Source organism: Monodelphis domestica, chromosome 5, assembly GCF_027887165.1.
Source record: "Monodelphis domestica isolate mMonDom1 chromosome 5, mMonDom1.pri, whole genome shotgun sequence".
Classification (NCBI taxonomy): Eukaryota; Metazoa; Chordata; class Mammalia; order Didelphimorphia; family Didelphidae; genus Monodelphis; species Monodelphis domestica.
In genome coordinates this window covers 46,056,352-46,083,096 of record NC_077231.1, presented here as the reverse complement: position 1 = coordinate 46,083,096, position 26,745 = coordinate 46,056,352, and the positions used below count along the sequence as shown (strand labels likewise).

Sequence of the window (26,745 nt, the reverse complement as noted above, 5' to 3'; positions counted from 1 at the left end):
ATCTTCAAGAACACTTGAAGGGAGAAGTGCCTTACCTTATGAAAGTCCTTGAAGATAAAAACATCAGAAGCCATCTTTTCATTACATCAACAGAAATAATGAAGTCTCAAACTGCAGAAGGCTTTGACTTTTAGATAGATAATGGTATTTACAGTACTTCAATCAGAATAAGGACGGTTTATACAGTACCAAAAGAAACCGAACAGGCCTGGAGCAGTATGCCCTTCTTTGAAAGTACCCAAAGAGGACACAGCATCTGCACTCTGGTGTTTGCTCTTAGTCAAGATCTGAGCAGCTATTATTTTTAAATAATTTATATCCTTCAATAAATCTCCCCAAAATGCCTGTAAATTGCATTATGCTTTCACTTTTTAATGGAGCAGGTGTAATATTTCCCAAATCACTATTAATCTATAAAATATTAGCTATTGAATGTTGGAGAATGGACATGAGAGTCTATTACTCCTTCAATATTTGGAATTAGCACACGAAGCTAGATCCATCAAATCAGAATCCACACCTTTGCATATATATCTATTTCCTGCTCCCAGGATGACATCCCTTCTTGCCTTCATCTTTTAGAACCTCCCTCCCACCCCAACCCCACTTCCTCTAGCAACATATACAAAATGCTCCATTTGACATTCAAAGCCTTTCATAGTCCAGCCCTCTCATATCTTTGCAATCCAGTGACACTGGCCTCCTGGGTGCCCCACAAATAAGATGCTACATCTTGGCTCTTGGCTCCAAGCAAAAAAAAAACCAAAAACCTGGGATTCAAGAGAACAGAGGTGGTGAGGAGGGAAGGCTGGAATGTCTAAGCTCTCCCAGCAACTCTGAAGTAAGTATTGGTAGGTGACAGCTCCACCAACAATGGGATGGGGCCAGGGGGTACTTGTGTGACTGTGAAAGAACAATGACTCAGAATAAGGACCTAAATTCAAAACCTACTTCTACCCAAGAGACCTCATTCAGCCTCATTTGTAAAATAGGAAGGTTGTCTCCAAGATTCTTTCTAACTAGATCTAAGATCCTCTGAGGAAGATAGTAAACACAGAATAATTTCCAACAAATGACTTAAGAACTAAGCATCTTAATGACAATTTGGGTGGCTCTCTATTGATGTTATTTTAAAATACCAATCAAAACTGAATGCTGCAGAAGTATAATGACCAAGATTCATACCAAAGAAGAGATATGAGAAAAGGCATTCCCTTTGCCACTTTTCTGCAGAGAGGAAGGGAATACCAGCACGAACTTTTTCAACATATTAGTTACTTCAGCTAAACTTTTGTTCCCTTTTTCATTTTTGTTATGAATACTATCTGGGAAGAGGCAGGAAGAGGAAGACATTAGAAAATGTAAGGATTAGAAAAGTAAATGGTGGCACTAAAATATTTTTTTAAAAAATAAAGTCAATGGTGGAAACACTTATTTTGACAGGTCTATGATTAAAACAGGGTTCACAAATGCTAAGAAAGCTATAGAAAAGGCATCCCCATTAAATGCAAGTCAATGAAAGATATTTTTAATAAATACTCAAGAGTAAATGTAGCTGATATCCTCCAAATGTAATGTATTATTATTACATTACAAGGATCAAAGTGGCAAATGCTATTTTCTGTCATTTTTGCAATACAGTTAAGTGGCATAATGAGATATGCTGGTAGCATATTTTAACAGCTTCAGAAGTCATTTAAAGCAATTTGAAAGAATGACTTCGATTTTAAAGTAAACTTGTCAGATTTCAGACATCTAACAATCCATATGAATTACCTTAAATAAATCATAGAAAGAAAAAACCCAAACCAGTTAATAATGCCAACAGATTCACTGAAAAGACTGCACTCCTACACACCGAAAGTGTTAGAACCAACTTTTAAAATAATTATTATATTTGTGCATTTTTAAACATAACTATTTTAGAAAAGTAGAAGTTCCTACCTGAAACTTATATAAATACAAGACACAGTCTTTGCAAATGTCAGCAGTGTTCTCGGGTCCCTTTCTAAAGTAATAGTCTCTCTATGTTTGCTTGGTATCTTAATTTGCCTTTGGTTTTAAAACTAAGCTTGCCAACACTATTCCTCTCAAAACCTCAAAAATTCCATTACTAGTTTTGAACGAAATTAAAGGAAAATAGAAGCATTCAACCCATGGCAAAAGTATGTACAAAGTGTTTGTTGATGCTCATAAATAGACTGAGAAATTTAGACATGTCTGAAAGACAACTGCTGTATAGTCAACTGTTTTGCTCTGCTATGCAATGAAATAGAAAAAGAATTACTCCTACCAATTCAAGTGAGTGCAACATAAGATACATTTAGACTGAAAGGGAAGATTTTTTAAAAACAAGTTTCATTTACACACACACACACACATCTAAATAAAATCTTCATTTTAAGGGAGACTAGCAAAGGTACTCATTTTTACAAAATAATGCACATGAGGTCAAGATGTTAGTATCCCATAAACAAGGGGAGTTCTTTAATTTTCTCAAAAGTGATAAAGAATAAAAAGAATGAGAATGAGAAGAAAGAGAAGTCAGTCAGTGAATTACGAATTCCCCCACATACATTCCTTGCACACCCCTGCTCAATAAATGTCCCTTCCCTACCTATGACTGAAAAGAACTTGCCTCCTCCGTGGATTTGGAATAATAAGGCTCAATCAAATTCCATTCATGCTATTTACCAAAGCTGGAGTAATAATTTAATCTTTTTGTACCTCAATTCCTCATCTGTAAAATGAGAGCAGTTGGATTAAATAATTTCTGTGGTCCCTTCCAGCTCTAAATATTATGGAAGCCCTTTCATTGCCAGGTTGTCCAACATGTTCCACCTATAATCCCTCTGCCCCTTGCCTACCACTGGCACCCAGTCGGTACTTAATAAATTTTGTTTAAACTATTGAATCACACTTTCCATACCATCCCTCTCCCCTAACTCCTGAACCTTGTTCCTCACAGTCAGACCCTTACCTACTTACTTTCTGCAATTCTATTCATAACTTTCCCTCCAATCCTTATAAGGCCAGAGTCCAAAGGCCTCTGCACCATCTGGAACCTTCCTCTCTACCCTCAACACTAACACCTAGGAAACTGTTGTCCCTACTGTTGCTGCCCACCCCAGATGAAGATGTTATCTCAGGCCAAGAGACTACCAGCAATAGCTTTGACCTGCTTGGCAAGTCATAAATACAGAAATCAGGACAACTTGAGTTTTGAATACTCTGTCCCATACACAAATTAGAAAACATTCTTTTTTGGCTCATGTATTCCAATTCTGATTTTAAAAACAGAGTCACTGCAGCCAATGGCCTACTCTACTCCATCTTCTTGGGCTGCAGTGGAATGAAAAGGCATATACGTTATATCCTAATTTGAAGTTCTTAATGAATTTTCCCACAAAAACATTGTTATAAATGATGGTGAGGTTCTATATGATTTATCATATAACAATTTCAGGTTTCAGGTATACCAATATGTTAAGTACCTATGATTTCATTAGTATGTTAATTCCCTTGTCAGAAGATCACAACCCGGGGACAGCTGGGTGGCTCAGTGGATTGAGAGTCAGGCCTAGAGATGGGAGGTCCTAGGTTCAAATCTTACCTCAGACACTTCCCAGCTGTGTGACCCTGGGCAAGTCACTTGACCCCCATTGCCTAGCCCTTACAACTCTTCCGCCTTGGAGCCAATACACAGTATTGATGCCAAGACAGAAGGTAAGGGTTTAAATAAAAATAAATAAATAAATAAGATCACAACCCCTCTCTATAACTTACAACAGGGTGTTTGAGAGTTGTCATGGCCAAAATATCCATCATCGTGCAGCTAATCTGGTGATGAATCTCTCCAAATTTAGCATAACTGGTCCTGAAACAATAAACTTCTAGACCAGAACTCAAGTTTTTCAAGTGTGGCAAAACTTTGGTTGGCCAACGTCAGGGATCTGTAGACAAAGACTTCAGGAAACCCAAATCAATTACACACACACCATGATGAGATATCTATATGAGATATGAGATATCTGAGGAACCAGCTAAGAGCCAGACCACCGTTTGAATGAATGAAACATTTATTAAGGACTTCCCATGTGCAAAGACCATGGAAGTTCTGGGAGGGCCAAAAGAAAGGTAGCCCCTGCCCCCTAGAGCTGCAAATCAGAGAGAAAAGTCTCATGGTTCTTAGGATGCAAGAGCAAAGCAGATGGCAATGCCTCTTCTTTATTATCATTTCCACTGACAAAATCAGATCAGTTTCTGATGTTGTACCCTTTGACAGGATCAGGGACTTTGGTGGCAAGAGCTTTCTTTTCTGGGTCTTAATTCTTTATGACTGCAGCCCCTATAGGGGCAGGGCAGGGCAGGGCAGGTCTGCAGGAATCACTTCCCAGCATGATGGCTGAGGGCTCTGCATAGAAAGCCCTGCTCTTGCCAAGGATCTAGAGCAGTGGTTCTCAACCTTTCTAATGCCATGACCCCGCAATACAGTTCCTCATGTTGCAGTGACCCCAAACCAAAAAATTATTTTGGTGGCTACTTCAAAACTGTAATTTTGCTACAGTTATGATTCAGAATGTAAATACCTGATATGCATTATGTATTCTCATTGCTAAAAATTGAGAGGTTGAGAACTGCTGATCTAGGGTTCAGTGTCCTGGGCTGTCTCCAGTGGAATCTGAGGGGAAATGGTAGTCAGAGTGGTAGTGGGGATCTAACTTGCTGGGCACTTGGTACATACTTTCTCTTCCTTCATTGTGCCTTGCTGCTTCAAATAGTCTAGTGTACTTATTTATAACATTCTTCTTTTTATTTTTTGTCTTTTTAAATTTTTTCCATGGTTACATGATTCTTGTCTTCCTCCCCTCTTCCCTCCTCACTACCAGAGTTGACAAGCAATTTCACACTGGGTTATACATATATTATCACTCAAATCTATTTCCATATTATTCATCTGAAATACGTAATCTTTTAAAACCCAAACCCCAAATCATATAGTCATATAAATAAGTGATAAATCATGTTTTTCTTTTGTGTTTCTACTCCCACAGTACTTTCTCTAGATGTGGATAGTGTTCTTTCTCATGAGTCCCTTGGGATTGTCCCGGATCACTGCATTGCTTTTAGTAGCAGTCAATCACATTTGATTGTCCCTTAATGTTTCAGTTACTGTATACAATGTTACCCTGGTTCTTCTTATTGCACTCCACATCATTTCATGGAGGTCTTTCCAGTTCATATGGAAATCAAACAGTTCATCATTCTTTACAGCACGATAGTATTCCATTACCATCATATACCACAATTTGTTCAGACATTCCTCAATCGAGGAACAACCTCTCATTTTCCAATTTTTTGCCACCACAAAAAGTGTAGCTATAAATATTTTTGTACAAACAAATCCTTTCCCATTTTTTATCTCTTTGGGATACAAACTTAGTAGTGGTATTGCTGGATCAAAGGACATGCATTCTTTTAAAGCCCTTTGGGCATAATTCCAAACTGCCTTCCAGAATGGTTGAATCATATATTTTCATCAGCAAGATATAGTGAAAGTTTTAAAAGATCATTTTACTAAAGAAATCTCAGATATTCTATACATTACAGAATTAACTATAAAAATGTATTGTTTTCTTTACAGGAAATCATAAAAATGGCTTAATACCAATTATGCATTTAACATAAATTAATAGTGCTTAAGACAACATAAAACTTAAGAAAACAGGCAATAGTCTATCGCTACTTGCAAAATACATATAAACACCATTCTACCTTTAGGAAATCAGTATGGCCAATACAGATAGATTACTTTAAGCCTTAAAGTTTAAGGGAAGGAAATAAGCACTTATCAAGTGCCTACTATATGTCAGGGACTATGCTGAGGATTTTAAAAAAAGAATTACCTCAATTGATCCTGGAAGGTAAATGCTAGTTATTGTTCCCGTTTTATAATTAAGAAAACTGACCCAAGGTCACATAGCTGGTAAGGCTGAATTTGAACTTGGAAACTCCTAACCTACTCCTATCAAGTGCACCATCTAGCAACATCCCTAATAACATCCATAATATCCATTCTCTTATATTCATTGAACTAACATTCATTAAGCACAAACGAGGCACAGCCTATTTACAACAAACCATATTTTCACAAATACAACCAACTGAAAAAATAGCAAATATAAGAATATTCTATTGATGGTGAGAAAGTATTTGAATTTGTAGAACAAAGAGCCTTAAAGACTCTACAACAAAGAGTGTCCCACCCATTTGTTAAGATCATATAAGGTTATTCAACAGGTACAGCCACTTAGATAACTTAATTTAATTATCCTCTATCAATATCAAGCAATGCCTCAAACAGGAAGATAACTCCTCACCAAAAGTGTTTGTCATAGTCATACTGAATATCCTATATGAAGTTCGAATGGGAGAGATTCTCAATGGATGACAAAGTCTTCCAAATGATTTCGTTTGCATGTGATGTTACAGCAATTTCATCAATTCTTAAAATGTTACAGAGCTTCCTAAATGAGATCTAGCATAAGTTTAAATGAACAAAGGAAAAACTGAAGCATGTCTCCTGTCCAGGTTATGGTTATGAAACTGAATGAATAGCATCTTGCTAGTCTGTCTGAACAGGCCAGATTTTTAGAGTTAGAAGCAGCCAGCAGTGAGCTAATCCAAACTAGGGCAGAAAGGAATCTCTCCTATAACTTATTCAATGAGTACATCTGCCTTCTGTGTTAAGACCTTCAAGGAGCTGGAACCCACTATTTCCCACTTCTGGGTAACTCTAAGCATTACCTTTGCAACTTCCTCCTTTTGGCTTCTGGTTCTACCCAATAAACCAAGGGTTCTTACCTGGGATCAAGGAATTTTTAAATATATACATATTGTGAAAACTGTATTTCAATATAACTGGTTTCCTTTGTAATCATATATATTTTATTTTATGTATTTAAAAACATTCTAAGAAGGGGGTCAAAGGCATCATCAGAATTCCAAAGAAGTTCATGACCAAAAGAAAAAAAAAACCCAAACATTAAGAATTTCCAGTCTAGAGCCAAAGAGAATGAATGTAATCCCTCCTTCCACATGATAGCATTTCAAAAACTGAAGAATGCTATCATGCCCTGAGTCTTATTTTCTTCAAACTAAAATATCTTCAGTTTCTTTCAAATAATTTCATATTATATGGTCCTTTTTTAACCTCTCTTGAGTAGACACTACAACTGGATCCTGAGCTAGTCCAGAAATGAAATGACTAGGAAGGAAAAAAAGCAAGCTGAATCTTGAGACTTTGTCTGATCTGCTCCCTGATACAAAAACGAAACCTTATTTCTTTAATTCCAGCATTCTTCCAGCACTATTAAAAGGGCTATGAATCATGGATTATCAAATACTCCAAAGGATTAAAATTATAGATAAACCAAAGAACAATAACAGGCATTAGTAGATCAACAAAAACTTGCACAAAGTTGCATAAAAGAAATCATTTAGAAAATATATGATCAGAAAAAGAATTAGGATAGTCACACAGCCAGGGATTGAATAGGTCAAGTGGTACACTGGAACCCACACAATTTAAAGGATTTCTGGGGAGTTGAGAGTATCATCTATGGAAAATTCATAAGAAGATAAGAACAAGAATTGTAGCTGGTGGGGGCATTTGGGTAGCTCAGTGGATTGAGAGTCAGGCCTAGAGATGGGAGGTCCTAGGTTCAAATCTTACCTCAGACACTTCCCAGCTGGCCCTGGGCAAGTCACTTGACCCCCATTGCCTAGCCCTTACCACTCTTCTGCCTTGGAGCCAATACACAGTATTGACTCCAAGACAGAAGGTAAGGGCTTAAAAAAAAAAAAGGAATTGCTGCCGGAGAAGCCATAGACAGTGCTTACATATGCCTTTCTAGAGAGTAAACTACATTGCTTACCGAAGTATTAAAGAAATAGATAGAACATACAGTATTAGGCTAGAAGAGGTAAAGATTAAGATTTTTCTTTTCACATCTTCCAGGTTCATAAAATTTACTAGGGGTAATATCATATAAGAATTAAACATAATATTACATGATTAATACAGTCATATTTTGCAGGTTAGGGACAGGAGTTATTACTAAACTGTGAACCAACAGCCAGGGTTGTAGATGGAAGACACTCAGGACAGGCTTCATGAAAAGTATCTTGACACTTGGATTTTTAAGGATGGATAGGAACCCAATGGGTAAAGAGGAAGAGTCTAACATTCCAGGCATAAAGAATAACAATAACAAAGAGCAGAATACAGAGTGTATTAAATGAGAAGTGAGTAGTCTAGTTAGATCAGAATATAGCAAAAGGAGATCAGTCTGAGAAAGTAGAACACCAAAGCTGAATTTAAACTAGCTGATGAGCAACAGGGAACCTCTAAAAAACTGTGAACAAAATGTGATCAAATCTATGTATAAGGAAAAACTATTTTGGCAACTGTACAAATGAAGGACTGAAGGGAAAACAGGCCCAAAGTCAGGGAACAAAAATACCTATTAGAAGGCCACTCCACTAGGCCAAGAAGACAATATTGAGGATTTAGTTAAAAAATTGGAAATCATGGCAGATATCTTTATTTTTTACTTCGTCTGATATAATCAGCAGAAGTGAACAAAAGTTGTCTATGTCACAATCATCTCACTATAAGATAAATATATATATATATCATATATATAAATACATATGATAAACTCAATTCTGACTATAAGATTCCTTTACATTTTGTAGTTTTAATTTCAAAAAGATCACTTATTTTTATGATTTGCTTAAACCTTTAAACAAACTGTGTTTGTTAGTGAGTATAGATAATCCGCTTTTTAATTTGAGTATCCATCATGAGGATGTATATAGGATACAAAATGGGGTTGGTTCACGTAAGTGGACACTGAATGATATCATGCATTTACAAAGGAAACTTTGTAATATAGTCAGCACAAACTAATTTGCCTAGTACCTCTTCTTTCTAAGGAATATTATTCTTATTACTCTCATATTCCTTTACTTTTGTAATAACCTCAGTTACTATTTCACATTTAAGCAACACTTTTAAGATTGGCAAAGCACTTTACACACAATTATTTCATTTGTTTCTCACTCAACAAAGCCACAACCCTGGATCCTAAGAGTTATTCTTACACTCATTTTGCAGACAAGGACATTTAGGCTTGAGGAAGTTATGCAACTTGCCCAGGGGTGCAAAGCTAGTGAGGGGACTTGAACCCTGAAGTCCTCTGTCTTCTCCATACACATTGTGTGAAGTCATTTCATGATATTTTTCAGCCATTCCTATAACTTCTCTGTTCTGTGAAGGGTACACTAGCCTCTGGGTCATCCAGGTTCTCAACTCTTCCCTCTCTCACCTCTCACATACAATTAGTTGCCAAATCTTGTCAATTCTATTTCTATCACATATTTCCCATCATTGCCCCCTAGATTAGCTAACAAAGTAAACAACCTAGTCTAGGCCTCAGCACCTCTCACCTAGACTATTACCACATTCTAACTGGTTTCCTAGCCTCCAGGCTTTTGCCCTTCTCTATTCTCTTCTATAAATAGATATTCTTAAAGCATCACTCTGGCCCAGCTTTTAGAATAAAAAACAACTCTGATTGGCTCTTGGGAGGCCGTGACATTCTGTCCAAGACCTCTCTCCAGGCTTCTTATATATTACTCTATGACCAAACTGGCCTACTCACTTCCCTCCATGGCATTACATACTCCATTTGCACATGTGGCCCACCTCTTCAGACTCCTTGGCCTCATTCAAATCTCAGTTCAGGTGCCATCTGCTGTAGGAAGGCCTAGATCCCTTCCTCTTCATCTCCACCCCTAACACTTGCTAGTTAGTGGCCTCCCCCTAGAAATTACTTGTAGGGCTACATTTTATACTGAATGTTATATGCCTGTTATTTCCTTACAATAGACTATAAAATCCTTGAGGACAAGAACCATCGGTTTCTGTTTTGTTATATCTAGAACCTGGCATATGGAATTTCCCTTCTCTGATCACAATCTGTTATCATTCTCTCCTCTGTTATCATACTCTGCTCCCTCTGCTTTGCAACCCCAAAGCTTCACAATGACAGCCCTCAACCTCTTGATTCTTGGCCAGGACATCATTCCTTCAATGGCTATGCTCTCCTTCCTTCCCTATCTTGACTTCTCCATGAACCAGTTCAATTCTACATTGTCCTCTTCTCTTAAATCCCCTGTGCTCTTATCCTATCGCCAATCTTGCCCTGCCCAGGCCTGGCTACCACATGCCAGCATTGTTCTTACTTACTTGCTGCCAAGTGAAGCCTGAGAAATATCATAAAACCCTCTTTTTGAGTGGGCCCATATTACACAGTTATCTCAGACCTAAACTGGGCCCTTGCTGCAGTAAGGAAATCCTTTTATGCTGTCCATATTTCACTCTCCATGGGAACTTTTCCAAACTTTTTCAACCCTTCTCAATCTGCCTAGGTCTCCCCCTTCCCCACCCCCCCTCAGCTGAGAACCCTGCCTCATTTCTTTAAGGTCATTTGCTTACCACTCCCTCTACTCTCCTCATCTCACATCATTCAAATGCTTCCTACTGCTCTTGTTTCAAATGAAATGGCTCTTCTTCCCAAAACAAACCCATATATACACAAACCATTCCATTCCAGCCAGTCTTCTCCAGCAGATTGCCTACTCTATCATCCTCACTCTCTCACATATCTTCCATCTCCTCTTCTTTAAAGGCTGCTTCCTGCTTGCTCACAGTCATGCCCATGTATCCTTAAAAACCCCTCACTTTTCCCATCCTTTACTCTCACTCACTTCTTAAAGCTCTTCATTCTAGTTTCTTACCTCATTCAATTATAACTGTTCTCTCCAAAGTTACTAGCAATCACTTAATTTTTAAATCTAATGGCCTTTATTGCCCTCTGAATTGATTTTCTCTTCTCTCTATATTTTTGGAGTACTACTATCTTCTGATTCTCCTCCTACTTCATTTCCCTCATGCCTCAAATTCTCTCCCTCCTCATTTCCACCTCTCAACTTGTTCATTTCCTTCCAGTTATGGCTAAAAGTCCACTTTCTGCAGGAAGTCTTCCCAGAACTCTGCTGAATATCTCCAATTTATCCTTTATCTATCTTGTTTCTACAAAGTTGCCAGCATGTTGTCTCCCCCCAGTAGATCATGAGCTCCTCAAAGACTCTTTATTTGTTGGTCTCTTTTTGTATCCTGCCCCATCCCCCTGCCCCGAATTGCACATAGCAGACACTTAATAAATCTTTATTGACTAACTGATAGGAATAGTAAGCTGGATGCCAAAAAAGATGACAGCAGCTCTTAAAACAAGGAGCAGTCAATAATAGTGGTACATTGTTGGCCACTTTGTGGGGAGACCAGGCAAAAAGATCTAATGTTCAATTTCTTGCTAAGATTTTAGGAGTTACTGAATACTGATTAACTGCTTCCCAGGCAATTTAAAATTAAATTACATTTTATACACAGTTCAAAGTCATTACACTATTATGACCAATTTTATTCTGTTCTTGGAACAAAAAAATTGTTACATAAGTTTATTTATGTTTGTTTGCTTGTTTATGGTGGAAGGAAGGTAGAAGATGATGAGTTCAGTTATGGCACTAATTCTAACATCAAATGTCCTAAGGTGCGAAAACAATAAAAAAGTAAAAATTGAATCTTCATCCTTAACAATCCACTAAGACATCAAGCAAATTCTAGTAATTGGATAAAAACGCTAAATTGGGTAGCTTGGGCAAGACAAATTTATCTAGGCTTTAGTTTCTTCAAAAGAAACAAAGGAGCTAATAACAATGTTACTTTCTAGCTCTAAATACTATGATCTAATAAATGTGTATCACTGGTCCCTAAAACTGACAAGCTGATTGATCCTGGATAAACCAAAACCTCTTCACTGTGTCAAGCAGTTAAACTTTAACACCTTAAAATGAAGATTTTATTATTTTACTCCTACATAGCTATGCAATGTATTAATAAGATATAACTACACAAGTGTCAAGCCGTTTGGAAAATGGGCATTATACAAATATTAAGTATAATTATTCCAGTAATATCTTATAAGTTACTGACAGCCTTCTTCGTTATAAAGCAACATAAGATATTCTTTCTCAAGGTTTTTCTCATAATTTTTCATAATATCAGATAAGATAAAGTTTAAAGGAACTTCTCTTAAAAGCCTATGAGGAAAAAATTGCTAAGGTCAAAGCATCTTAGAATATTATCACTCTATTACTTGCAGATTTATGTAAATAAACTTTACTTATTAAAATTCAAAGATACCTCATGTATATAATCTTTCCACTCTTCTTCCCATCCTTTACCACTGCAGTTTCAATGATTATACTAGGCATATATATATATATATATACACACATACATGTGTGTATGTGTGTATATATATATATATATATGCATATATTACCAGCAGTTTTCAAGCAAAAACTAAGGTTTTAAAAAGTAAAAACAAATTCTTTGTTATATGAGATGGCTATGAGGAAATTTAGGTAATATAAAAACAAAAGATATTAAAAATTCATTTATAAAATTATTGAAAACAATCACTAATGTCATTTACATCCAATTTTCACTTTTTAAAATATTACTTAAATAATAAAATGGGGGGGGCAAAAAGACAGAAATGTCTTTATCCTCCTTGACTTCTCTAAAACATCTGAAATACTGTAACAGAATATCTTTAATAGTGCTTATCCTTAGCTTCTGAAACAAGATATTCCTTCCCTGTCCCAGCCTTAACATGAGAAATGTACCTCTCAGTATGGTCCTAGCTCCTTTCTGAGTTCACTCTCTTCATAGTTACATCTGATCTCATCCACATTTGACTTCATTTTTCTCCTCTACATTGAGAAGTAGTGGGTCTTACTGACCTGGGGGCAGAAACACCTAAGTTTAAACATGCCTTTAGGCACAAAATTAACCTGTATGATCCTGAACAACACACATAACCTTTCAGATCCTCCGTTGTCTAATCTATAAAATGGGGATAAAACCCATACTAATACCTCACAATGTAACATTTGAATGAGTGTAAAGCACTTTACGAATATAAAAACACTATAGATATGTCTGCTATTATTCATTTACAAATGGGCTGAAATCTATCTGTCTACCCCATCTCTTTCCCAAAGTTCAATTCCATCTAATTCCTAATGAATATTTTACTTAGAATGCCTACTTCAAATCTAGAAAGGTAAAGAACTCATTATCTCCCTAATCCCATACACCTATGCACCAAACAAGCCCCTTACATTAAATTTAGTTTTGTCTTTCCTATCCCCTTCACTGCATCAATCCCTTTGGATGGTAACTTCTGTAGTATCCCTCTAATTCAGATAACTATTCTTGTTCCCATATTGGTTTCTTCTCACCAAGAAAGCTATGATCTATTCCTAACAAGCATTCCTGCCTAAAATGTATCCTTTCCACTTCTGCTACCTTAGTCCATCAATCCACAAATATTTATAAAGAACTAGGTTAAGTACTAGGATACAAAGCAGAGTAAACATAAGGTCGATGCCCTCAAGGAGATCACATTCCAATAGGGAAAAGGATATCTAAATATCAAGATAAATGCTAGGCAGATATAGAGTATATGTGAATATCTTGAAAGGAGAAGACATCAGCAGCTGATGAGAACTAAAAAGGCTCTTGCAGAAAGTGCAACCTGAGCTGATCAGTGAAGGAGATCCAGGAAACTTTTAGTTTTTAACAAGGAAACTGTAGGTGAGAGGACAGAACACAACAGTCAGAGGGAAGTTCATGAAAAGGCACACTGCTCCCTACAACTAAATATGGCAGGAGACACATTGAGGGGCATAGCCAATGCAGAAACCTGTTTTGTTTGAATATGCATATTTATTACAAGCTTTTTATTTTTGCTCAATGGAGGAAATAGAGAGGTAGAGGAAATAGGTATTTGTTAATTAGGAAGAAGGGGGTAGGGAAAAATTAAGTTAAATTTTTAAAAAGAAAAAGGAACACAGAGTCAGGAAATAAAATATATTATAGAAATTACAAGTAGGCCAATAAAGTGCACAGAAAACAATATGAGGTAAGAAAGCCAGAAGGGAAAAAAAATAAGCATTCATTATGTGCTTACTATGTGCTAAGTGCTGACAAGCATTAGGAAATAAAGAAAAGCTCAAGGAGCTCACATCCAAGTCTAACTACATACAAATAAGATAGATACAAGGTAAACTAGAGATAATCACCAAGGGAAGGTTCTAAAACAACTAAGGCAAATTGGGAAAGACTTGCTATAGCAGCTAAAATATTAGCTGAGACTTTCAGGAAACCAGAGAACCCAAGCAGTACAGACAAGGAGAGAGAGCATTTAGGCATGCCGAGTTCAACGAATAGTAAGGTTAGTCACTGCATTGCAGAGCATGTAAGGGAAAGTAAAGTATAAAAAGAAATGAATAAATAGAAAGGGGCTAATTATAAATGGTTTAAAAAGCCAAATGGGGGTGGGGTGGGGGGGGTCTATTTGATCCTTGAGGAAACTGGGGTTTAATGAGCAGCCTGGTGACACAATTATACCTATACTGTAAGAAGATCACTTTAGTAGCTGAACAGAGGACAAAATAGAGTTAGGGAGAAATGTGAGGCAGGGGAAGAGTCCACCAGCAGGCTAGTGCAATAACCCAGGAATGCGGCAACAAGGGTCTATATTGGGGTGGTGGCAGTATCAGGGGACAGAAGAGGGCTCATTTGAGAGATGTTAGAGAAGTATAACTGAAAAATTTGGAATATGTTGAATGAGGATGAGTAGGAATTAAGTGGCAGGGGTAAAAGTTGAATTCAGCTTCTGAGTCTGAGTAACCTGGAAGAAGGCAGTGCCCCTGCTAATAATGAAATTAGGAAAAGAGGATTAGAGAGTGGGGGGCAACAAGGAGAAATCCTGAGTTCTTGACAAATGGCCTCAACAATTTTGGGAAAGATGTTAAGGCAGTGAAAAGGGTGTGGATATGGAGAAGAGGGTATTTTGAATAGTCCCTGTGGTGAGACACTTAATCAACTGAGAAGAAAAAACGGTTTCTCTTGCTGTAGTGAGAATCTAGTTGAAATTATGTAACAGATATGTATAAGGGACCCAAATCAGAACAGTTTCCCAATTTCCTCCAGTAGTATATGAATGAATAGGAGCAAAGGTAGTAGATGGGAGAAGTAATTCAATGTTACAGTTTAGCAAGGGGTGAACTGTTGTAGGACAAAGGGAATCAAAGGTAGTGATGGTGTACAGTTGAGTTCATTCACTGAAGGGCAGAAACAGGGAAGGAAAGAATAGAATCACTGCAGGGGTAATGGTTTGGGCAAGAACTGAGATGGAGAAAAGAAGGTCAAAGTAAAAACAAAAACCCAAGTTAGGGATAAGAGGGCCCCAGGGAAAATGAGGGATAGAAGATTAGGATTAGATAAAGCAATTTCAGAGTTCATGGAAATGGATGATAGCAAGGTCAAAGGTGTAACTTAAACAATCTTCCTAGCACTGCTATCGGTCTTTCTCTCTACCACACAAAAAACTTTCAGGGCTTTCTAGTCCTGGACAAATCAAACCATATATTCTTGACTCTGGTATTTAAGGTCTTACATAATATAACTCCAATTTAAGTGTCCAACTATTTATCTCATTGTACTCCTCCCTTCCCATAGTGTCTCATCTTTCTCTATATTTGGAGCACTTAGAACTTGTACACTAGAAGGGCTTAATTAAAGAAGAGATAAGAAAATACATCTTAGGGACCCAACCTTCTTTGCTGAGATGGAGGTGGGGGGATTATCAGTACATAATATTGCACATGCTGTCAGGCTGTTGATAATAATGTTGGTTAGTTTTGTTGAACTGGTTTTTTTCCTTCTCTTTTGTACTTTGAGACAAGGGATGTTTTTCTGGGTACAGAAAACAGAGTGCTATATTGGAAACAAAAATGAAAGATATCAATAAAAAGTTTTTAAAATTTAATGAACTGAATCAGAAAATGATTACTACTCTAAGCCAGTGGTTCTTAATGTTTTAACCTTAAAAAGCTACCTAAAAAAAAACTCTCAAAGGAAATAAATGGTCCCATTAGTACCATGGTCTAACCAAGTGAATTAACCAACCCAAGCCCATATTAATTTCCTTTTCCCTATAAAAGGTGAACCCTCAGACTGTTGACAAGTGTGTAAAGTATTTACTTCCTTAAGTAGAGAAAATGAAATTAAATGTAAATTCTAAAATGAGGAAAAAAATTTCAATTTGCAAAAAATTATCTTTATAATATACATATGGGGAGAGGCAGAAGTTACTATGATAGTCCACATTCGGGAACAATCTCATAGATTATATATTTATATATTAACATGACAGCATCCTCCTACTCAAACATCTACACGAAGACCCAAATGAGAATATACTTTAAAAGATCTTTAACTATTTAAAAATATGCCATCAAATACTAGTAATTTACCTACCCCAAGTCTCTCTTAAAAAATGAGCATTTATGTATTTTATGGAACCCTAATCTATCTTTCTATCCAACCAGGCTCTATGAGAAATCTATGTTTTCTACTAAAAAGTAAAGATTGGAAAAAAAGAAGTTTTTTTGTCCAGAAATGTAATTTTCCAAGATAAACAACATTAATAACCAATAAGTGACAAAGTAATAAGAGCCACAAAAAATTTTTTTCCTAAATACTTGGAGATATTTTAAGGTGAAACAATAACAAAAGTCATTCAAAGTAAAAAAGAAGTACTATAACAGATTCCTTTTCATGTTATCTACATACCCTCCACTTTACTCCAAGTGATCTTAGGTTCTGAAATGCTACATCAGGGAAGGATAAGTTTTGATATTTCCTCCACCAAGCTGGAAAGTATTCAAGCAGAGAGGCCTAGCCAGCTGTGTATATCAACACATAAGCCTAGGTAAATTCAAAGAGCCTCATTACCATAAGGTTGGCAAATAGGTGAATCCTTTTGGATAGGGTTTGGAGAAGTTATAAACTGCAACCTTTTAAACCAATTCTCATGAATTTACATATCAGTGTTGCCATCCACACTAGTAAAGGGAATCTGAGATCCTTATTTACAACTGTTTTCATTACAATACGTGTAGCATCTCTTTGGCAAAGATGACTGAAATATCATATACCCAGACCTATATATCACAAATGGGCAAATATCCCAAAGTATTCTGACACTAAAAAGAAAAAATACATTTCCAGATTGATTATCCAGGACTACGTATCTTTCCACTCTACCTGAAACTACTGGAAAGGATATACTCTAGACTACTTAAATTCCCCAGTCATCCAATACATAATCCATTTACAGACCTCCTAACATGAAATTGTTGCAAATCCCTGAAAAGTCTTCTCTATCTGAAGCTATATTTTCCCTCTGAGATGTCATCTAATCTCATTACTCCCAACTGTCATCTCTATGTAGATGGCTTGCAAATGGATCTTTCAAGCTAAGACCTTTCTTTAAAAATGTCTTTTCTTTTCCCCTTATCTTATATCATTATCCCTTCCCAATAACTTCTTTAACTTCCAAAGAACCCCCTTGTAACAATTAAGTTCACTAAAGCAAAGCAAATCAACCTAACAGCCTTTGTCTTAAAACATTCTAAAAATAAAATAGCATTCTGTACCCAGAGTAGAAGTCATGCTTAGCTCCCCTTCTCCATTCCTGATTGCAAGTCCTCTTACTTCTAATCCTCTCAACCATAACCAACCACCCACCACCATCAAATATGCTTCTTCTAGATCTACTGGTTTCTTCCACTCTGCCTAATGATCCCTAATCGTTCTCTGTCCTCACTAGGAGACACCAATCCCTCCAAACCTCAGTTCTTTCCCAAGCCATTAACCCTTTAATAGCTATACCTATCTTCCCTTCTCTTTCTCTATCCCTTGGTAAATAAACTCAAGCCTGAGCTGTCCTCTACATTTGAATCCTTTGACCCCTTGTCCAGACCACCCCTTGTCAAGTCTCAGTCTCCATCACCCCTATTTATGTGCTGCTAGCTAAACAGCACTAGGTGAATTTATGAAATTCATTACAAACGTATGTAAAATCATCTCAACTGGGCATCCATGGCAGCAAATAAACCCTAAACCTCTCTAATGAATTAGCTAACCCCTCTATTTATAACAGCAGCTGCTAAGTTTCTCCATAAGCCCCCACAGCACCACTTTCATCTGAAGAGTACTTCAAGGAAAAACTGAGGCCATTAACCAAGAGCTCCCTCTTATTTCCTCTTCATCTTACATTGCTCAGACATCTTTCTCCACTATCTCTCCTCCTTCACTCCTTTTGCTTAGAAATGTGGCCCTTCTCCTCATCAAGGCAGATTCCTTCCACATGTGTTTGCTCCCAAACCCTTGGGCTTTTCCATCAATTTGTTTCCACTCTCATCTCCACTCTCTCCCTGATCTTCAATCTTTTCCTTCTGTGTTGCCCTCAAATATCTCTTTTCCATCCTTAAAAAAACCATCGATTGATCCAACAATCCCCCCACCACTACTGTTCTTTATAACTAACCTCCTTGAGAAAGTATTTACATTTGGTGTCTCCACTTCCTCTCCTCTTCCCTTCTTCTAACCCCTCCACAATGTATCTGCCAACCTAACCTTCTCATTCAACTGAAACTGCTTCCTTCAAAATGACTAATGAGCTCTTAATTGCTAAATCCAAAGACCTTTCCTCAATCCTCATCCTTCTTGTATCAGCAGTCTTCTGACATAGATGATCACCTTCTCCTTCCTCTTTCCTTTAAAAATTTTCTAGAGATTGCCATCTCCCTGTTTTCTTGCTACCTGTCCCTGATCTCTTTTAATCTCCTATGCTGGAGGCATAGTAACAAACTGGGAGTCAGTTCTCACCCCTACCCTCCGACAAAGCTCTACCCTGGGCCCTCTTTTCCCACTATACTATCTTGTTTGGTGATCTTATCAGCTCTCAGATATTGCATCATCATCTCTGTGCAAATATTTCCCATATCTACATGTCCAGCCCTAGTCTCTCTGCTGAGCTAGTCTGAATCTCCAACTGCCTCTTCAACAACTTAAGTTGTATGTCCCATGGCATAACATATCCCAAACAAACCTCATTATCTTCCCCTACCACCAGCTTTCCCTTCTTCTGAACTTCCCTTTCACTTTAGAGGGCACAGTCATCCTCTAATTGGCTCTCTAAGAGAAAGCTCTCACTCTCACCCTAAATATCCAATCCATTGCCAGATCTTGTCCTTTCTGTCACAATAACTTCCCTATAAGTCCCCTTTTTTCCAGGCACACAGCCACAACCGGAGTTCAGGCCCTCATCACCTCTCTCACCCCTCTAATGCAGTCTAAAATAGTCTTCTGTTGGTCTCCCTTCCCTTAAGTCTGTCCCTACTCTGATCCATTCTATACCAAAAATCTGGCCATATCACCCTATCTCTCAATTCAAAGAAGTCCAGTGGTTCCTTATTACCTCCAGGATCAAAAATAAAATGCTCTGTACGGTAAATCCTTTCACAACCTGACTCCTTCCTCTTTCCATTTTTCTTAACACTTTCCTCCCTCTGAACACTCTAAGATCCAGTGATAATGGCTTACTCATTATTCCTTGAATCTGACACTCCATCTCTAGCCTCTGTGCTTAACTCCATTCCTGAAATTCTGTCCCTTGTCATCTCCACTTCATGGCTTCCTTGAACTCCTTTAAGGTAAAGCTCAAATTCTATCTTCTGCAAAAGGCCTTTCCCAGGCTCTTTCCACTCCCACCAATGTTGCTGCTTCCCTAAGATTACCTGGCATATATCTCTTGTATAAATGGTTATTTGCATATTGTCTTCCCCATTAGAATGCAAGCTACTAGAAGGCAGGGACTGTGCTTCTGCCTTTATTTATATAGCTACTGCTTATCACAGTGCCTGACATATAGTTAGAGCTTAATAAGTGTTGAAGAGGCTGTAGGAGGGCAGACACATTGATGCACTGTTGGTGGTACTATTAATTGGTTCAATCATTCTGGAAAATAAAAATTTTTTAACTTCTTAGAATTGATACTAAGTATTTTAAAACAAAAGAAGATAAGGGCTAGGCAACAGAGGTTAAGGAATTTGACCAGTGAAAATTTCTGAGGCCATATTTTAACCCAGGTCCTCCTGACTCCAAGCTCAGCACTCTGTCCACTGTTCTATCTGCCCCTGGAAAATAATTTTTAATCATATCAAAAGGTCATTAAACTGTACTTTTTGATTAATCATACCACTACTAGACATATACCCCTAAGGAGGCCAAAGATATGGGAAAGTTTCCATATTTACAGGAATATATTTTGTTAATAGTAATAATCTAGAAGTGATTATCCATTGATTGGAGAGTGGCTGCATAAATGCTGGTCTATGAATACAGCACACTATTATTGTGTGATAAGAAATGGCAAATGGGAGAACTTGGGAATAACTGGGCACAACATGAACAAAATACATTGTGTATTTTGATAGAGAGCAAAGTGAGCAGAAAGAGTTGAAAAATTATACAATGTCCACGGTCACACAAAAGACAAACATCACTGAAAGTCTTTAGAACTCTGAACACTTAAGATTTGTGTTTCACAGATTCATAGATTTAGAGATAGAAGGGTTATTTCCAGGTCAACTAGTACAACCAATTATTTTAGAGATCAACCATTCATCAAGCTAATTTTATTAAGCACTCTCACTCGAACTGGTAGGCACTGACCTATAATAAGTACTCTGGATATAAAACCCAAAAGAATCAGATTGTCCTCAAGGAGCTTGACACAAAGCAGATACAAGATCATCTTGCATGGGAAGAAAGCAGCAAGGGGATACAGAATCAGGAAAGGTCTCTTGAGATGAAAGATTAAGTGACTAGTAAGGTCACATAATCAGTACAAGCTTGTGCAAGCTAGGATTCTGTTAACAATATTACCACAGTACCCAGGTTCATAATTTTAGTGTACTCTTCCGACATCTCCAAATCCTTCAACTTGTACATCTAGCATCTTGCACTATCCCTATTTCATAGGCAATCAAGTGTTTCTTAAATTGCAACAGTCAACAAGTGTTTTGGAGTCTTCCTTCATCATGTCCTTAGCATCAAGGCAGGTTTCCTTCGACTTCTAAAAATGCCAGGTTCTCTCTTCTCTAACTCATCCTTTATGACATTACCAGAATAGGATTCCTAAAGCATAAGACCACAGAATTTAAATTTTAAGAGTTGATCAAGTTGATCAAGACCTCCGTAGACATTTTGTCCCAACCATAACCAAAAGGAATCCCCACTATTAAAGTTCAACAAGTAATTGTCCAGCCTCGACCTCCAAAAATAGCTAGGAAATTTTTCCTGATATCAAGGCTGAATTTTCCTCCTTCAACTTTCACTTTCTATTGCACTCTGAGACCAAGGAAAATAATGATACTGTCTCCTTCACAAGAGAAATACTTGAGGAAAGCTATCATGTCTTATTCCCCACCTCTAAACCTCCCAACCCCCTTCTCTTGGCCAAGCTAAGTAGCTTCAATTCCTTCAAATTATCTTCATGTAAGATGGTTTCAAGGCTTGCTTATCCTTCTCTTGAGTCTCTGAAGGTTATCAATGTCTTTCTTAAACTATGGCACCCAAAACCCGAACACAATACTCCAAATGTAGTCTAACAAGAACAGTGAGATTATCACATCTTTTTTTTCCTTGGAAGCTTTGTCTTTCTTAATGTAGCCCAAAATCATATTAGTTTTTTTGCTACCACATCAAACTGCTTACTCATACTGAGCTTGTAGTCCATCAAAACCCCTAGATCTCTTTCAGGCCAAATAAGTGGCTAACCTTACCATCTCTATTGTTTGTACTTGGGAAACTGACTTTTTGAAACTGTGAGATTGTGTTCATTCTCAATAAACTTCATCTTAACAGATTCAGTCTTATACATTAGACCAAAGGTTGTCACTCTGGGTCCCAAAGTCCATGGATTTCAGGGTGCATTTGATTGTAGATAGGGTAAAAATTATATATTTATATAACCTCTAACTGAAATTTAACATTTCCTTCTATTATAATTTTTTTATTCTGATTTTATAAGATTATGCACTTACAAAAATGAATAATATTGAAATGTTTTGTATGATAATACATGTATAACCCAGATTAAAATGCTTAGCTGGGGGGAGGGTTAGAAAGGAGGGAGACAATATGGATCATAACTTCTAAAAACATATGTGGAAATTTGTTATTAAAATAAAATAAAAAATTAAAGGAAAAAACATTATTCTGAAGAAGGGTCCAAAGGATTCACCAGAGTGCCTAAGAGGGTCCACAACACAAAAAAAGGCTAAAGAATTCTAGTTCTAGCCTCTTAATATCTATTTAGATCCTGACTCATTTAAACCATTGGGTTAGCTATTCATCTTAGCATTTAGTAATCTGCAAATCTGATAAGCATGATATCTATGCTTTTATTCAAACTACTGACAAAAATGTTAAACCACATAGGACTAAGGACTATAAGTGTGACACCCTGTTCAAAAATAGTTATTTAATGCCTCTTACTGCTTACCCAACAGAAGCCCAAATTCCTGACATTGAAGGCCCTTTAAACTCACCACCTCAGTTTTTTGTGAAAAGCAATATGATAGGGGCAGCTAAGTGGCTCAGGACTGGAGATGGGAGGTCCTGGGTTCAAATCAGACACTCTCTAGCTGTGTGTCCCTGTGCAAGTCACTTAACACCAACTGCCTAGCTTTTACTGATCTTCTGCCTTGAAATGGATACTCAGTATTGATTCTAAGACAGAAGGTAAGGGCTTAAAAAAAAAAGGAAAAGAAATGTGATAATGTAGAACGCTAGATTTAAAGTCAGAAGACCTGGACTTGAATCCTGCCTTAAACACTACCATGGCTAAGCATGTTCTCCCAAAACTTAGCTTTCCTCAAGCTATAAAACAGGAATAATATATTACTTCATAGGATGTTAGAAGGAAAGTGCTTTTCCACAGTATAAATGAGCTACTATTTCATAAAATAATAATTTCTACTTCTCCCCAAAATGAATTCTATATTCCAGGAAGTTGGGATGATTTGCTGTTCACATTTGCTCATGCCATTCTCACTTTCTATTATGATCTTTCCAACAGTTTTTATTGTCAACTCTTGCCTACCCTTCAATGACCAAGAGGATGGCCAAGTCTTCATGATGACTTCCCTGATCACTTTAAGTGGAAATCACAGATTAGAACCAGATGATGATTTATAGATTGAATAATTTACTCCCCCTTTTATTTTACAAAGAAAAAGAGGTCCAGAAGAGTAAATCAGTCTAAGGTAACACCTAATCAATAGCAGAAATGGGTCTTGAATTTTATAAGGTTTTCTGACTATAAGTCTATGGTTTCATATTGATCCCCCTCTTTTCTGTATTCCTATAGTAAATACACAGTGAAATATCACAATCTTACAGAATATGTATTTTGCTTTACCTTCTGTCCTAGGCCCTCTATCTCTTCTACAACTTATGCAGCCCAAAGTACTCTCTGGTCAATAAATATCTTTTTAATAAACAAGAATGACAGCTGCCTATATTGTTAAATCACAGTTAGGTAATGCTTTTAAAACATGTTCCAAGTCACACATTACTTGATTTCCTCTATTCTTTCTTCTTCTACAACACTCCCTCCTGGGATATCCCTTTGAAATTAGGGGCCACAAGTTGATAACTATATCCAATTCTAATCTGACCTCTAATCTTATATTCTATCCAGTTTAGAATCTCTTGTATAGTTCAAAAACTTCAGGTTTCACAAAAAAACTACATGAAATTCATGTTCCTTCCACTGAATTTTAAAACATTAACAGCAGTCTTCTGTTCCAGACTTATAACAAATAAATGTAGTCTCTTCCACTTCATAAATAAGAACTCTAGTGACTTCTATTTTTCCTATAACTCATGACCTTACTTTTCTTCTATTAATTCAACTGGGCTTTGCATTTTCCCTGTCTTTAAAACTATATACACATTTTTTAATGTTTAATTTTTAAAATTTCACTTATCTTGGGGCAGCTGGGTAGCTCAGTGGATTGAGAGCCAGGCCTAGAGACAGGAGGTCCTAGGTTCAAATCTGAGTCAGACACTTCCCAGCTGTGTGACCCTGGGCAAGTCACTTTTTTGCCTTTTTTTTTTTGCCATTGCCTATCCCTTACCACTCTTCTGCCTTGGAGCCAATACACAGTATTGACTCCAAGATGGAAGGGAAGTGTTAAAAAAAAAATTTTTTTTTTTCACTTATCTTTAAGCTATTGACTTTTCCCAATATTCTCTAACATGTTCAAGTTAGTGGAAAATTATTATATTTGCTAAGTTTTTTAAATACTTTATTTGGATTTTTAATTTTAATAACATTTTCATCTGTTTTCCAAAGATATCTGATTCATAGTCTCCTTTTCTTCTTCCCTCCCCATCCCAGAGCTGTCAAGCAATTCAATCTGAGTTATACATGTATTATCACAATATATATACTAAGTTTTAAGGTTTAAATATTTAAGCTTTACAAAATGATCTCTAAGGCACTGAAAACCACACTCCCTTGCTTCCATAATGGAAAAAAAAAACTAATATAAAGTTTACTAGCCCTCCAAAGTCATGCAAAAGCAATTTCTACCTATAATCCATTGTATGAGAAGTTCTCTTAGTCATACAAATAAAAAGTCTAAAAGCAGAGTATCACTTCACAAGTTATCAAGAAAAATGTTATCAGTTCTATTCAATTCGTGTGAACCTCCAAATTGCAGATCTCGTAAGTTTTATGAAAAATCTTACAAGTCTATATATACCAGCTCCATATATAAAAATATACAAAGATAATGGAGAATATAAAACTTATCAGTCCTCTGTAATGTTATACTCAATTTTATTAAGTATATTAACCTTAGATTAAGCTCGATGTTTCATTTTTTCCACCTAAGACATGTCTTAATGTTTTATTATGTTTTAAACATTACTACCATTTCCTAGTAACACCCCAGCAGCCTCCCTTTTAAAATTAGTATGATTAAGTAAAACAATTGAGTACACTGGCAAAAATCTGACAAGTTGCTCAGATCTCATTCTAAAACTACAGCCCTCTACATAGGCGGGAGGAATTTTTTTTACATTGATCCGTGTTCTGCTAATCACTGAGCATTCTGGGCAGCCACAGGAATTCGCAGATTAGAGGAGCAGCTCCGCAAATTAAAATACGGGCGCTTACCTAAACTACTTATTTTCTCAAGAAAAAGAAATCTGATTTTTAAGTTCAGTGAGTAAAGGAGCTGTTTGCATTTTAGCATAACCTGAACCAACTACCGAACACAATCCAGGATAGCTGGAAGCTCAACATCCTCTTAACGCCTCAGCAAGTCCCGACCCCAAACTCCAAAACTTCTCCGTGCAAAAAAGTTTCCTGGTCCCTTCTGGGCACACATCGCCTCAATGCTGAGGGGTCGGGAAGTCAACCCCCCTTCGAATAGGGACTGAAGACTCAGAATTTAAAGGTTGATTGGGGTGAGAGTGAAGAAGGGAGGAGAAGCTCTGATGGGGCAAAGAGGCAGGGCAGCCCAAAGGCTCCCCGGGACTAGCTCGCCCCAATATATCCCGCATGGATCTTGTTTGTATATAGTTGTTTGCAGGTTGTCCACCCAATTAGACAGAGCGTTCCCGGGGGGGCGGGGCCTGGCTTTTGCCTTTCTTTGTAAGATCAGGGTTTAGCACCGTCCCAGGCGGGTAGCCGACATTTATTTGGTGCCTACTACGTACCAGGTACTGGACTAAGAGCTGGAGATACAAAGAAAAATCCCAGTCCCTGCTCGCAATCATTGTTGGTCCGCAGGGGAGTGGGGGAGGACACGGAAGCCAAGTCCCCACGAGCCGCAGCCCCTGGACCCCCCCCCCCCCCATCCCCTGGTCGGAGTCCCCTGGGCAGCGACCTGTCAGCCCGGAGCTTTCCTGCCGGGCCCAGCCTGGGGGGCATCCCAAGACCGGGTCGCAGCCGCCATGGACCGGGGGAGGCAGGGCCCCGACAACCCCAACCCGGGCACAGAGTCCCTTTCCCCCGCCCCCCCCCCCCCCCCGCCCTCCTGCTCCGGCCCCGCCACTCACGTTGCTCCATGAGCGCCGGGGCAGCGGGGCGCGGCTCAGGGGGTGCCAAGCCCTCGGGCTCCTTCCTGGGCTAGAAGAGGTGACTGGACCCCCCGCGAGGGAGCCGCGGAGGCGACAGCAGCGGCGGCGGAGGCAGCAACAGCAGCAGCTACCAGGCCTCACTCTGGCCCGAAGCTCAGCTGAAGTACTTCCGGTTGAGGGGGTGGAGAGTTGGGAAGGAGCTCGGCACCGGAACTTCTTTGGAGACCGAGGGAGGGGGCCCGGAATGGGGTGGAGCCTGGTTTGGGGAGGGCCAATTCCTGACGTCTGGGGCGCGGGCGGGAGCCAGGCCAGAGCAAGCCCTCCTGGGCTGGAGCTGCCTATTGGGCGTCTCTAGGGATTCCCTGCAATAATAGTCCTAGCCTCGGGGAGAGCGTGCTGGGTAGTACCCCACCCCTCACCCCCGCCTTACTGCGGCCTTCTGGGCTCCTCTGCCTACCTAGTGAACAGGGATTTTCCTGTTCACTAGGATAACGAGAAATGGCATGAGATCTGAGACAGACCTAGAAGGAGCC

At 38.1% G+C, this 26,745-nt stretch overlaps 1 protein-coding gene across 4 annotated transcripts in view; it reads right to left on the bottom strand.

Moving 5' to 3' along the window:
* FRS2 (fibroblast growth factor receptor substrate 2) overlaps positions 1-26,420 on the bottom strand; it is a 128,307-nt gene extending 101,887 nt beyond the window's left edge. For 2 of the 4 annotated variants that reach the window (XM_056798449.1, XM_016425660.2), the window contains exons 1-2: positions 26,192-26,396; positions 12,820-12,936 (exon numbers count right to left, since the gene is read on the bottom strand). The gene's annotated coding sequence lies outside the window, so the exon portion shown is untranslated. Of the gene's footprint in view, positions 1-12,819; positions 12,937-26,191 lie in introns of all 4 variants that reach the window. The other 2 variants (XM_001362695.4, XM_007503025.3) reach the window with 2 other exon arrangements.
* Positions 26,421-26,745: the final 325 nt, after the last annotated feature.